The sequence below is a fragment of the Macaca nemestrina genome, chromosome 3 (assembly GCF_043159975.1).
Source record: "Macaca nemestrina isolate mMacNem1 chromosome 3, mMacNem.hap1, whole genome shotgun sequence".
NCBI lineage: Eukaryota > Metazoa > Chordata > Mammalia > Primates > Cercopithecidae > Macaca > Macaca nemestrina.
In genome coordinates this window covers 173,470,714-173,481,868 of record NC_092127.1, presented here as the reverse complement: position 1 = coordinate 173,481,868, position 11,155 = coordinate 173,470,714, and the positions used below count along the sequence as shown (strand labels likewise).

The following is an 11,155-nucleotide window of genomic DNA, read 5'->3' as shown; positions in this document are numbered from 1 at the left end:
CTGTAGGGAAAAAATAAGTCGAATATTTATTGAAAGAGATTGTCCATTTCTACCTGCTAATGCACAATCTAAAATGACCATTTATATGCACAATCATTTACCTGATGCATAATACTTAACTTGAAAATTATCACTAAGAGGTACTGCCAGTGCCAGCATTTGAGTGCTGAGCTTTGGTGCGAATGCTAAAGCATTTCTGCAGATAATGAAGCACTCAACAAAGTGCCCTTTGTTAGACAATAAAAATAATTGATTTCAAAAACCATCAACTGGTGATGAACAAATACATTTTATAGCAAAGCAGTTGTAGATTTTTGGGTAAACTCATATATCACTACAATAGGTTTGTTTTGTCTTTTGTTTTTGTTTCTTTTTTAATCATAACCTATTCCGTATTATTCACCTACAGCTTATCTTCAATTTTTTTTGTTGTTGTTAATAACAAAAGAGCCATTGCTGTTTATGGGATCTTTCTTTGTGCCAGGACTAAGCAGTGTGCATTCATTGTCTTACTGACTCTTCACATCTCTTTATGAGTTAAGTTCTGTTCTGTAGAGTAATCTGTGACTGGTTTGATTTACATGGCATGGTTGCAACTGTGAGAGCTGAGGGTCTAGTATATTATCTCCTTTTTACATACAAGAACACCAAGACCTGCAAAAGTGAAGAGACTTGTCCAAGGTGACATATTTGCCAACTGGTTGTAACAAATTGCAAAAGTACAAAATTTAAAAAGGCCATAATGTTTCCCTCCCTTGGAGCAAGTCCCCTTTATCATGTAACTGTGCAGTTCCTCTCCTCCCAGGGCAGAGTCTCTTTCCCCTTGCATCTGAGCTGGCCTTGGGACTTGCTTTGACCTATCTAGTGTGTCAGAGCAGTATTGTTGCCAGTTCTGAGGCTCAAAAGGTCTTGCACTCTTCCATGCTCTCTCTCTCTCTTAGTATCCTACCCTTGCTGGTAGAACAAGCCCATGCTAGCCTGCTAGATAATAAGAGACATGTAGCTCAGCTACCCTCATTAGCCCAGGTGACAGCCTGCCAAGCCCCCCAATAAAAAGCTGCCTAGCTAACCATCGGCTCACTGCAAAAGCATACGTGAACCCAGATGAGACAAGCCCAAATTGCAGAACTACAGAATCATGAGATACATAAGTGGTTGCTATTTTAACCACTACATCTTGAGGTGGTTTGTTACACAGCAGGAGCTAGCTGATATAGTACCACTGCTAAAAACGTACTTCAGATAGTCAAGCTTGTCTCAACTGACATGTTTTTTATTTGTTACAGAAAAATAAGAATTATTTTATAATTAATAAATAGAAGTTGGGAGTGAGAGGGTTAATGTCACACTAAAAGACAAAAACATGGGATTATTTGATCAGTAGAGATTAATTATTCCTGTGTTTGTGTTTTATTCATAGATCCAACCCACCATGCTACCAGGGAGTGTTGTCTGTCTAGGATGTACCATTGTCACTGCTTTTCTTCTATTCATTAACCTTTCTTCCTCCAATGAATGACTGTATCCACTCTGACTACATGTTGAATTTGAGCTCTGAAAATATAATCAGCATGAAAAACTTTTAGTATCATTTACATATATAACATTACATTTTTAATTAACATTGCATTAGCCCAATAGTCTCCAAACCGTATTCATTTACATCTCCCTTTCGCAATCTTTGCTAATCTGCAAACTACCTATATATTGTTATTTACTGAACATCTTTCTTTAAATGAAATTCAAATTGACTCACACTTTTTACTTTGCCTAATCCTAAGTGATAATAACCATGAGATAATTTGTTTCATAAACTGGTTACATTTTTTCTACATAACTTAAAATTAAAATGTATATATTCACCTGTGTGCCACTTAAAAATCATCATTCCGGCTACACTCTGGGAACCATTGCTTTAGCCACCTCTGATGAGCTTCAACTCTTTACCTTTGGCTCTCAGCTATACAGAAAAGGCAAAGGGATCTCTGATGGAAAGGACAATTTTATCAGTCACTTACTTTAGCAACACCCTGCCATCTGAATGTGCAAGGGTTCCAACCCCGGACCCATAGGCAGCTACTATTTTATTGGTCCCCACTGACTTTTTTACTCTTTCCAGCACTCACGATCTGAATAAGCAACTTGAGGTTGGGCATGGTAAATATCACAGGCCCTTACATGACTTTGAGGCTATGAAACTGGTCATTCTCACCCATGTGGACTGGAATATAAATGTGCAAAGGCTGTTGGACTAGTCCCAATGCCCATGGCATTTTGGGATACTTTTGATCCTCAACATAAGCTTTTAAGTGGGAGCATTTAAAGCCATCGTTCCTGTGTCATTCACAAAATCAAGACGCAAAACATCATCCCTCTGGGACAAAGAAGTTTACCTCTGCCTCATCTAGCAAGTAGTTGCAAGTCCACAATAAACCAGCTTCCAGTTTGGGGAACATATTTTTGTCCCTTCAATTATTGCCTATAAACAGTATCAGGGAAATGCCATAAACAAGTAAATCTTAACTTGGTCACAACATTGGATAAAATGCTCCCTGGCTTCTTTGAGAATAAGCTGTTACTCATAGGTGAATTACTAATAGTTAAAAATCATCGTAAGCAGGAAGTATTGACTAATGAGTCAGTATCTACAAGAGCGATCATAGCCCAGTTGTGTTGCAGTGAAAAACACAGGTTCAAATTTTCCCCTTAGTTAGTTCCAACTCTGCCTAAGTGTCTTGGGTAAATTGTTTTATTTCCCTCATATTATTAGTTATTGAGTTTTCCCATGAATATATGGGATAATATTGGTAGCTACCTTATAGAGTTGTTGTAGGAATTAAATGAGCTAATTCATTTGAAATTCTTAGAACAAAAACTCACACATGCTAAGTACTTAATTAACACTAGCTATTACTATTGTAGGTAACCATGGTAATTTTTTTTTTGATGAATGTCAATATGGGAGGTCTGAATTGGGTGCCACAGACTCTATCCAAATCCACATGTTTGCCAGTTCCATGGAGGAAGGTGCAAAAATCACACAGCCTTAACTAGGTATGGATGAGTGAAGTTAAGAGAAAGACCTCATACAATAGATGTCAGAATGAAAATTCCAAGACATCTTGACAAACAGAAACTTAGGCACACAGCCAAGAAAACTTAATTTAACAAGAATAAAAATAAAGTCCTACATGGTCAACTGTAATCAAGCAAGAAAATCTAGCTTCCTAAAGTCTAAGTTGGCCAGTAGCTAATAAGCGGTACCTGACTGAAACAGCAATACAAAAGCCATCGAGACCTTACCCCGAGAAAACAAGAGAAAGTTCCGTTATCCTGTGAAAGAACGTATCCTTCTGAGGAGACAAGATCACATCTATCATATTGCACACAGTTCTTGGCACCCCATTTTTTGTTTTTTGTTTTTTTTTTTTAGTTTTACTTTATGTTCTGGGATACATGTGCAGAACGTGCAGGTTTGTTGCGTAGGTATATATGGGCGATGGTGGTTTGCTGCACCTGTCAACCCGTCATCTAGGTTTTAAGCCCCACATGCATGAGGTATTTGTCCTAATGCTCTCCCTCCCCTTGCTCCCACCCCGACAGACCTCAGTGTGTGATGTCCCCTCCCTGTGTCCATGTGTTCTCATTGTTCAACTCCCACTTATGAGTGAGAATATGCAGTGTTTGGTTTTCTGTTCTCGTGTTAGTTTGCTGAGAATGATGGCTTCCAGCTTCAACCATGTCCCTGCAAAGGATATGAACTCATTCTTTTTTATGGCTGCATAGTATTCCATGGTGTATATGTGCCACATTTTCTTTATCCTGTCTATCATTAATGGGCATTTAGGTTGGCTCCAAGTCTTTGCTACTGTAAATAGGTCTGCAATAAACATATGGGTACATGTGCCTTTATAGTAGACTGATTTAGAATCCTTTGGGTATATACCCAGTAATGGGATTGCTGGGTCAAATGGTATTTCCAGTTCTAGATCCTTGAGGAATTGCCACACTGTCTTCCACAATGGTTGAACTAATTTACACTCCCACCAACAATGTAAAAGCGTCCCTATTTCTCCACAGCCTCACCAGCATCTGTTGTTTCCTGACTTTTTGATAATCGCCATTCTAACTGGCGTGAGATGATATCTCACTGTGGTTTCAATTTGCATTTCTCTAACGCTTGGTACCCCTCTTTAAGAGGAATAAGGTTAATAAGGCTGGAGAAAAATCTAGAAACCAAGTCACGTGATAAAATGGTCAAGATATTCAGGGTAATTCTGCAAAACAAGAGAACCACGTCGAACAATATTTATGAATGCCTACAACACACCAGGCTGTCCTGGGTGCCAGGAATAACATGATGAACAAGACAGACAGTACTTCTGCCCACAATAAGCTTCCCTCCCAGTGTTTGGGGAAGATACAATAAACATGCAAAGAAATAACATAAATGACCTCAGGCTCTGAGAAGTGCTGAGAGGAAGACAAAATAGCTTATGCAATACTCCAAGTAGAAATGATGTAATGAGGACCAGACGGAAATAAGGGCAAAATGACATATTTGAGATAAAGCAGTTATCAGAGTGCCTGGCACATGGTAAAAGTCTCTATAGCTAGCACAATAACACAAGCAAATGCTTCTCCAGGACTTCTAAGTGCCAGACACTGCTCTAAGCACTCTGTATATATATTCATCCCAGTCAGAGAGGAACTCTTATTACCCCCATTTCATAGATGAGACCACTGAGGCACAGGGTGCTCACTAAGTTACCCAGTTATACTAGTTACAAGCTTGTGAGATTCAGGCTCTGGGGTAGGAAGTCTGTCTCCAAAGACTAGGCTCTTGGCCATGTTATGTCGCCTTCCAACCACTGAAGAGTTATCTCATTGAAAGGGAGTATCTGCATTCAAAGATGGGCCAGAGGGAAGTAATAAAATCAAAGTTAGGAAGTTTCTTTAAGGTCTAGAAAAGAGCTTTGCGATGGTCATTAGACACCCGGTGTGTTTCCAGCACCCTGGGAGACATTGGACTGTAGAGAAATCCAGGCTGATATTCAGAACAGACTTGCAGCAAGTGGGACAATATTCCCATGATACAAAATTATCTTATCATGTGTACCGGTTTCTCTTCCTCACTCTGCTCTTTCCTTCCCCTTCAATGACCTTGTTACCTGTATCAGGAACATCTGATCTTGAAAAGGATCTACATGTGATAAAGGAAAAATGCAAGATTCAACTTAGTGCTTTCCTCGCAGAAATGTTTTTTTAAATAAAATGTGACAGTAGTCTAGCTTCTGGGAAATGATCAGTTTGCAAGTTAAAGAAAAGATATGAAACTTCACATGCAGTACATAGAAAACTTCATTTAAAAAAAGGGCCTGGTGTGAAAACACTTGCTTCCAAAAAAGTAAAACAAAGCTGCTGAATCTTCTTTTGCTGCATTCCTGAAGGATTATCTCCTGGACGCCTTGTGTCCAACTCTCTCAGTTGCACTTCTGTCCTCTGATATCATTAGGTGAAGTGTGATGTTGTAAAAGAATTGCTGAGCTACCTGGAATTGGGGACAAAAATTCTAGGATGCCAATGGATTTGAAACCAATAACAGCAATTATGATAGTAATAGAACATAACAACATGTTTGGCACTGTTTTAAGTATTTCACCCAGAGTTTGGTACTTTTATTATCCCCAGTTTGGAAATTAGGAAACTGACTTCTTAAGGAAAATATGTAAATTTACTGGAAAAAAAATAAATATTCTGTTTTCTAGTGAGATAACAGATGATCCAGAGGTGAACATTAAACTAATTTTCTTTCCCACCTCCCATGGGTCTTTTAAGACCTCTGAAACTAATATTGAAGAGGTGTTTAAGAAATTAATCCACTGATCTTTACTAGGTGCTTAATCCATACCTGGTATTGTGGGAGGTGCCTTAGTTTTACAACAACTAATCTCATCATGTCCCCAAGGGCAGAAATGGTGCCTCCCCAGGACCTAGTTGAAGGCTGCACATGCAGCAGGTGTTCAATAAATATCAGCTGGTGGATTGGTGTCCATCCTCCGGGCCCAGCCTTGGCTTGGGCAGGTGAAAGTAATGATGCTGCTCTTGGCACTGGTGACGGTCTCTCCTCCTCATGTGCATCTTCTTTTTCATCCTCCAGAGCTGACCTGAAATTCCACTTGGCTCAAAACACATAGAATGAGGCACTGAATCCCAATATGGCTCAAAGACAGCCCAGCAAAAATCATCTTTCAGGGTCAAGAAATAGCTCTCTCCAGAAGAGAAATGATGGGGAAGAAGGAGATAGGAATAAGAAGAGGCAGAAAGGGAAGGAAAATAAAATAGACAAAAGGAGTCAGGAAAAAGAAGCCTTGGAAAGAGGAGAGGTGTGTCCTACTCCTATCCTCATCTGGGTGGTACTTTGAGCTGCTTGAAAGGCACAGTTTTCTGAGAAGAAGAATTTGTTCACGGTATAACAGGTGGAGAGGCTTAATTATTATTTTAACAGTGTGTTCGAGAAAAGTACGGAGACTGATCTATACAATTACTCTCCTCAAACAAAGGCATTTGCCTCTGTTTTCACACATATAAAATGAAATCATCAGATGTACCAAATGTTGACATTTTTCCCTCATGAAATACCAGAGAGTTCCTGAAACTTGAGTAATTATGTCCTTCACCACCCTCCAAAAATAAATAAATAAATAAACCTCAACCTGTCACAGTGTAATTCCAAAATCATTACAATTCTGAAGTCATATACCTGTGAAACAGAGAGGTGGATGATTTTTCGTCTTAAAACTGAAGACTAAGTCAGGCTCATATTTACAAAGCAAATCTTGGGATTTTCCAAAAATAAAAAATAAAAAATAAGATGAGCAGCCTCCAGTACCCTAGAAATGCTCCTCTATAAAATCACAGTATTCCGAACATACACAATCAATACGTAACCACGGTTCCTTCTCAAGGGTAGAGACGGTGGTGTCGTATTTCTCCCCTCACCAGTCCGAGAAGCAAGTTAGAGCAGCTGCCAACTTTCAGTTTAAAGATTAAGTTCTTTGTATGGGTGATTTATTGAATGCTTATAGCTGGAAAGAACAAATTCTTTTTTTTTTTTAAAGTTGAGAATATTGCTTTCTTTCAGGGCTCTAGAATTTTAACTTTTTCCTCTCCTTTAAAGCAGTAAAAGCATTATATGTATGAAGAATCATCCCTAGGTCAGATTCTACTTACACATATCTGGAAGGGAGAGAGGAGGACAAAAAAGAAAAAAATATATTAAAGTAATCTTTGGCTACCCACGCACAGCAAGTTCAATTTGAATGTTCATGAATTTGCGGCATGTTAATACCTCTGCTGAACATGCCAAGGATCAGCCCTACAAACTGTGTGAAGATGGGAGACTTCAGCCTTGTGTGGGGCAGAGAGAGGGTGGGCAAAGGAAGAGGGAGGGAGAGACAGCGACGAAGAGCAAGACAGAGATAAGAAACACACAAATAGGGCCAGGCGCGGTGGCTCACGCCTGTAATCCCAGCACTTTGGGAGGCCAAGGCGGGCAGATCACGAGGTCAGGAGATCGAGACCATCCTGGCTAACACGGTGAAACCCCGTCTCTACTAAAAATACAAAAAATTAGCTGGGCGTGGTGGCGGGCGCCTGTGGTCCCAGCTACTCGGGAGGCTGAGGCAGGAGAATGGCGTAAACCCGGGAGGCGGAGCTTGCAGTGAGCAGAGACCACGCCACTGCACTCCAGCCTGAGCGACAGAGCGAGACTCTGTCTCAAAAAGAAAAAAAGAAAGAAAGAAAGAAACACACAAATAGAGACAGAGAGACATTGTGCCAAATGTCTCTGGATGCAAAGAGGACCCTTCTGCAAATTCAGTAAGTTAGAGTCAAGCAACGTCAGAATAGGTATTTGGGTTTCCAATAACTTCACCTCTCGCCTACTACAGCTGTGCCTCCTATGAGTTAGGATCTTCTAGTTATTAATAACATGGGCTCTTCCGGATCAGACCACCTGGGTTCAAATCCATAATGTGCCACATTCTGACTGTGTGACTTTGGGCAGTTTATTCACGCTCTCTGGATCTTGGTGTCCTTCACTGCCTAGAGCCTACCTACCAGAGTTGTTGGGATAATTAACTGGGTATGAATACTGGTAAAGGGCTTAAAACAGTGCCTGGCAGGTGGTGACCAAGGGCTCAACAAACATTTGCTGCTATTCCTCACACTTTATTATGGCCAATGATCGGTTGCAAAGAAGTGAGTACCCAGTTGGAGCCACTTGGAGTACATGTTCCTTTTCTGGGGCACGATGGCTCTTTAAACCCTTTCGGTGGCTCTGGTTGCCAGAACCATGGGCAGAGCTGCCAAGAGAGAGCAGCTAATTGCTTGAAAAAAAAAAAAACCTCCTGGAACCACTGAGGCTGCTTCTGCACATGCAGTCAGCGGCATTTTCCAGATGAGCATCTATTTGCAGAAAAGCTTCATGTACCTTTTCCTTAAATACAGTTTTTTAAAAATTGCCAAACGTTACTCTTCCTACAATAAGGGCCATGCAACTGCAGTTTCCGTTGCTTCTTTAGGGACTTCTAGCTTCTCAGGCAACCGGATGCCATGAGTACTAGTCCCCTTTGCCTATGCACTTTAAGATGGTGTCACTTGGCATCTGCAAATGCCCTCATTGGCTCAAGATGATGATTATGATGATGGCAGTGGTAGCGCTGGTGATGCCATGATAGCTAATGTTTATTGAGCATGCTCTGTGAGCTGGCATTTCTCTAGGTGCTTCACCTAGATCATCTCATTTATTTATCATAGCCACCAGATGAGGTGAGCAGTCTTTTCATGCCCATTATATAGATAAAGACACTGAGGTGCTGAGGAATTTGGTCATTTGCTCACAGTCACACAGCCAGTAAGTGCTGAGTCTAGGATCTTCACTCTTAACCACCATGTTAAGCTACCTATAAAATTACCTAAAAGGAAAATCATGGGTTTGGAGTTCAGGAGCCCCACGTTCTGGTCCTGGTTCTGCCATCAACTACCTTTTTATCTGTTTAACTTAACCTGGCTTAGTTAACATTACTTAAAATCTTTGGTTTCAGTATCTTCCTCTAAGAAAGAGCTTTTACAGTAGATGTCTGCTATGATCCCTTCAAGATCAACAATTATATGATCATTCATTCATTTATTCACCTAGCATATAATAATTGAAGATTAGGCATCTGTTAAAATGTAGGCACTTCGTTGGTCTTTATGCAACATGGGTGAAAAATATACAGAGCTACATTCCCTTCATGGCTCTCATAGTCTAGCAGAGGAGATAACGTTAAGTAAGCATACCAGCAAATATATAATCACAAATGTTTGATAAATGCCCTAAAGAATAAGCACTGGAGTCCCTTGAAAGAGAATAACATGAGGGGCCTGATTTAGATTTAGGAATCTTTTGCAGATGGAATATTTAAAATAAGGTTTGCAGGATGAGTAAAAGTTGATTAAGTAAAGCTTGTAGGAAAAGGTATTCCAGGTTGAGGGAACAGCATATCCAAAAGCCTGAGATGGCAAAGAACATGCCAATTATCCTCTCTATGGACTGTGTGCAGCTCTAATGTAATTCCAATGTGTAAGGCAATGGCATAACATAATTCCAAAGTCATTGAAATTCCAGGAACTGAGGAAGAGCAATGTAGCTAAGACACTGTGAGCAGGGGCAGAAAAGTGGTACCAGGTAGAGCTGAGAGGCAGGCAAGTGCCAGGTAGTTTGTGTGCTTGTCCATTCACGTCCTATATTCTAAGGCTACTTTAGAATCCGAATAACTCGTGCAGTAGGGAAGCCTTCCCTGTTCCCGTCCCCAAGGACTCCATCTTCACATCAGGCTTTCCCCAAAGAAATGAAAGGTGAGTTTGGAGATCAGGCAAAGGCACTAACTCTTAAGGAACCCCAGGCACATTGTGAATATATGTAATGCCACTGAACTATCAGTGCTTTGACATCCCCCTCTATCATTCTCCTCACCAACAGGGACGGTCCTGGGGGAAATGCAGAGTAAAGAAGGAAGAAGTGAACTACCTGGATAATTCAAGTAAAGGTCCCAATGTGATCTTCAAATCTGATCAAACCACCTCGCATCCATGAGGATAGTTACTATCAAAGAAACAGGAAATAACAAGTGTTGGAGAGGATGCAGAGAAACTGAAACCCTCATGCACGGTTGGTGGTAATGTACAAGGGTAGAGCGGTGGTGGAAAACTAGATAGTGGTTGCTCAAAATACTAAAAATAGAATTGCCATAAGATCTAGGAATTCCAATTCTGGGTATATATCCAAAAGACTCAAAAGCAGGGTCTCAAAAATATATTTATACACCCCTATTCATGTCAGCATTATTCATAATAGCTAAAAGGTGAACGCAATCCAAGTGTCCATCAACATGTAAATGAATAATCAAAATGCAGTGTATCCACACAATGGAATATTATCCAGCCTTAAAAAGGAAGGAAATGTTGACACGTGCTACAACATGGATGAACCCTGAGGACATTATGCTAAGTGAAATAAGCCAGTCACCAAAAGACAAACGCTGTGTAATTCCACTTACACAAGCTACTTGGAGTAGTCAAAATCATAGAGACAGGAAGTAGAATGCTGGTTGCCAGGGCTTAGGGGTTGCAGGGAGTGGGAAATGGAAAATTATCTGTTAGAGCTTCAGTCTGATAAGATGAAAAGAGTTCTGGAGGTGGATGGCGGCTGCAAAAATTACAAATATATTTAATACCGCTGAACTATATACTTAGAAATGGTTAGAATGGTAATTTCTAAGCTATGTGTATTTTATCACAATAAAATAATTGAGCGAGGGAGACTTGATCTAAATGATTCAGAATGGTCCTGAAATAGATACCTGAATCCTCCATTCCACTCTGCGCATGTAAACAGAAACATAAACCCATCAGGAAGTTCCGCCACACCCCTGAGAAAGCTCTAAGTGCTATAGCTTCCCTCTGACAAGACTATAAAATAAGAAGCACTCGGCAATTGTCCTCTTCACACTTCCAGGCTTTTCTAATGTCACCTCTTCCAGGAAGCCCTCCCTAATTTCCTCTACTACAAATGAGAACTCCCCATTTTTTCACTTACATTTCTTGTATC

The 11,155-nt window shown here is 40.3% G+C and overlaps 1 protein-coding gene and 1 long non-coding RNA gene across 14 annotated transcripts in view; both read right to left on the bottom strand.

Moving 5' to 3' along the window:
* Positions 1-11,155, bottom strand: part of LOC105487840 (PPARG coactivator 1 alpha) — a 716,435-nt gene that overhangs the window by 425,361 nt on the left and 279,919 nt on the right. The window lies entirely within an intron of this gene.
* LOC105487841 (uncharacterized) overlaps positions 1-11,155 on the bottom strand; it is an 80,450-nt gene that overhangs the window by 33,115 nt on the left and 36,180 nt on the right. Inside the window, exon 3 of the long non-coding RNA XR_011621424.1 lies at positions 1,432-1,554. This is a non-coding gene — a long non-coding RNA (uncharacterized lncRNA). The remainder of the gene's footprint in view (positions 1-1,431; positions 1,555-11,155) is intronic.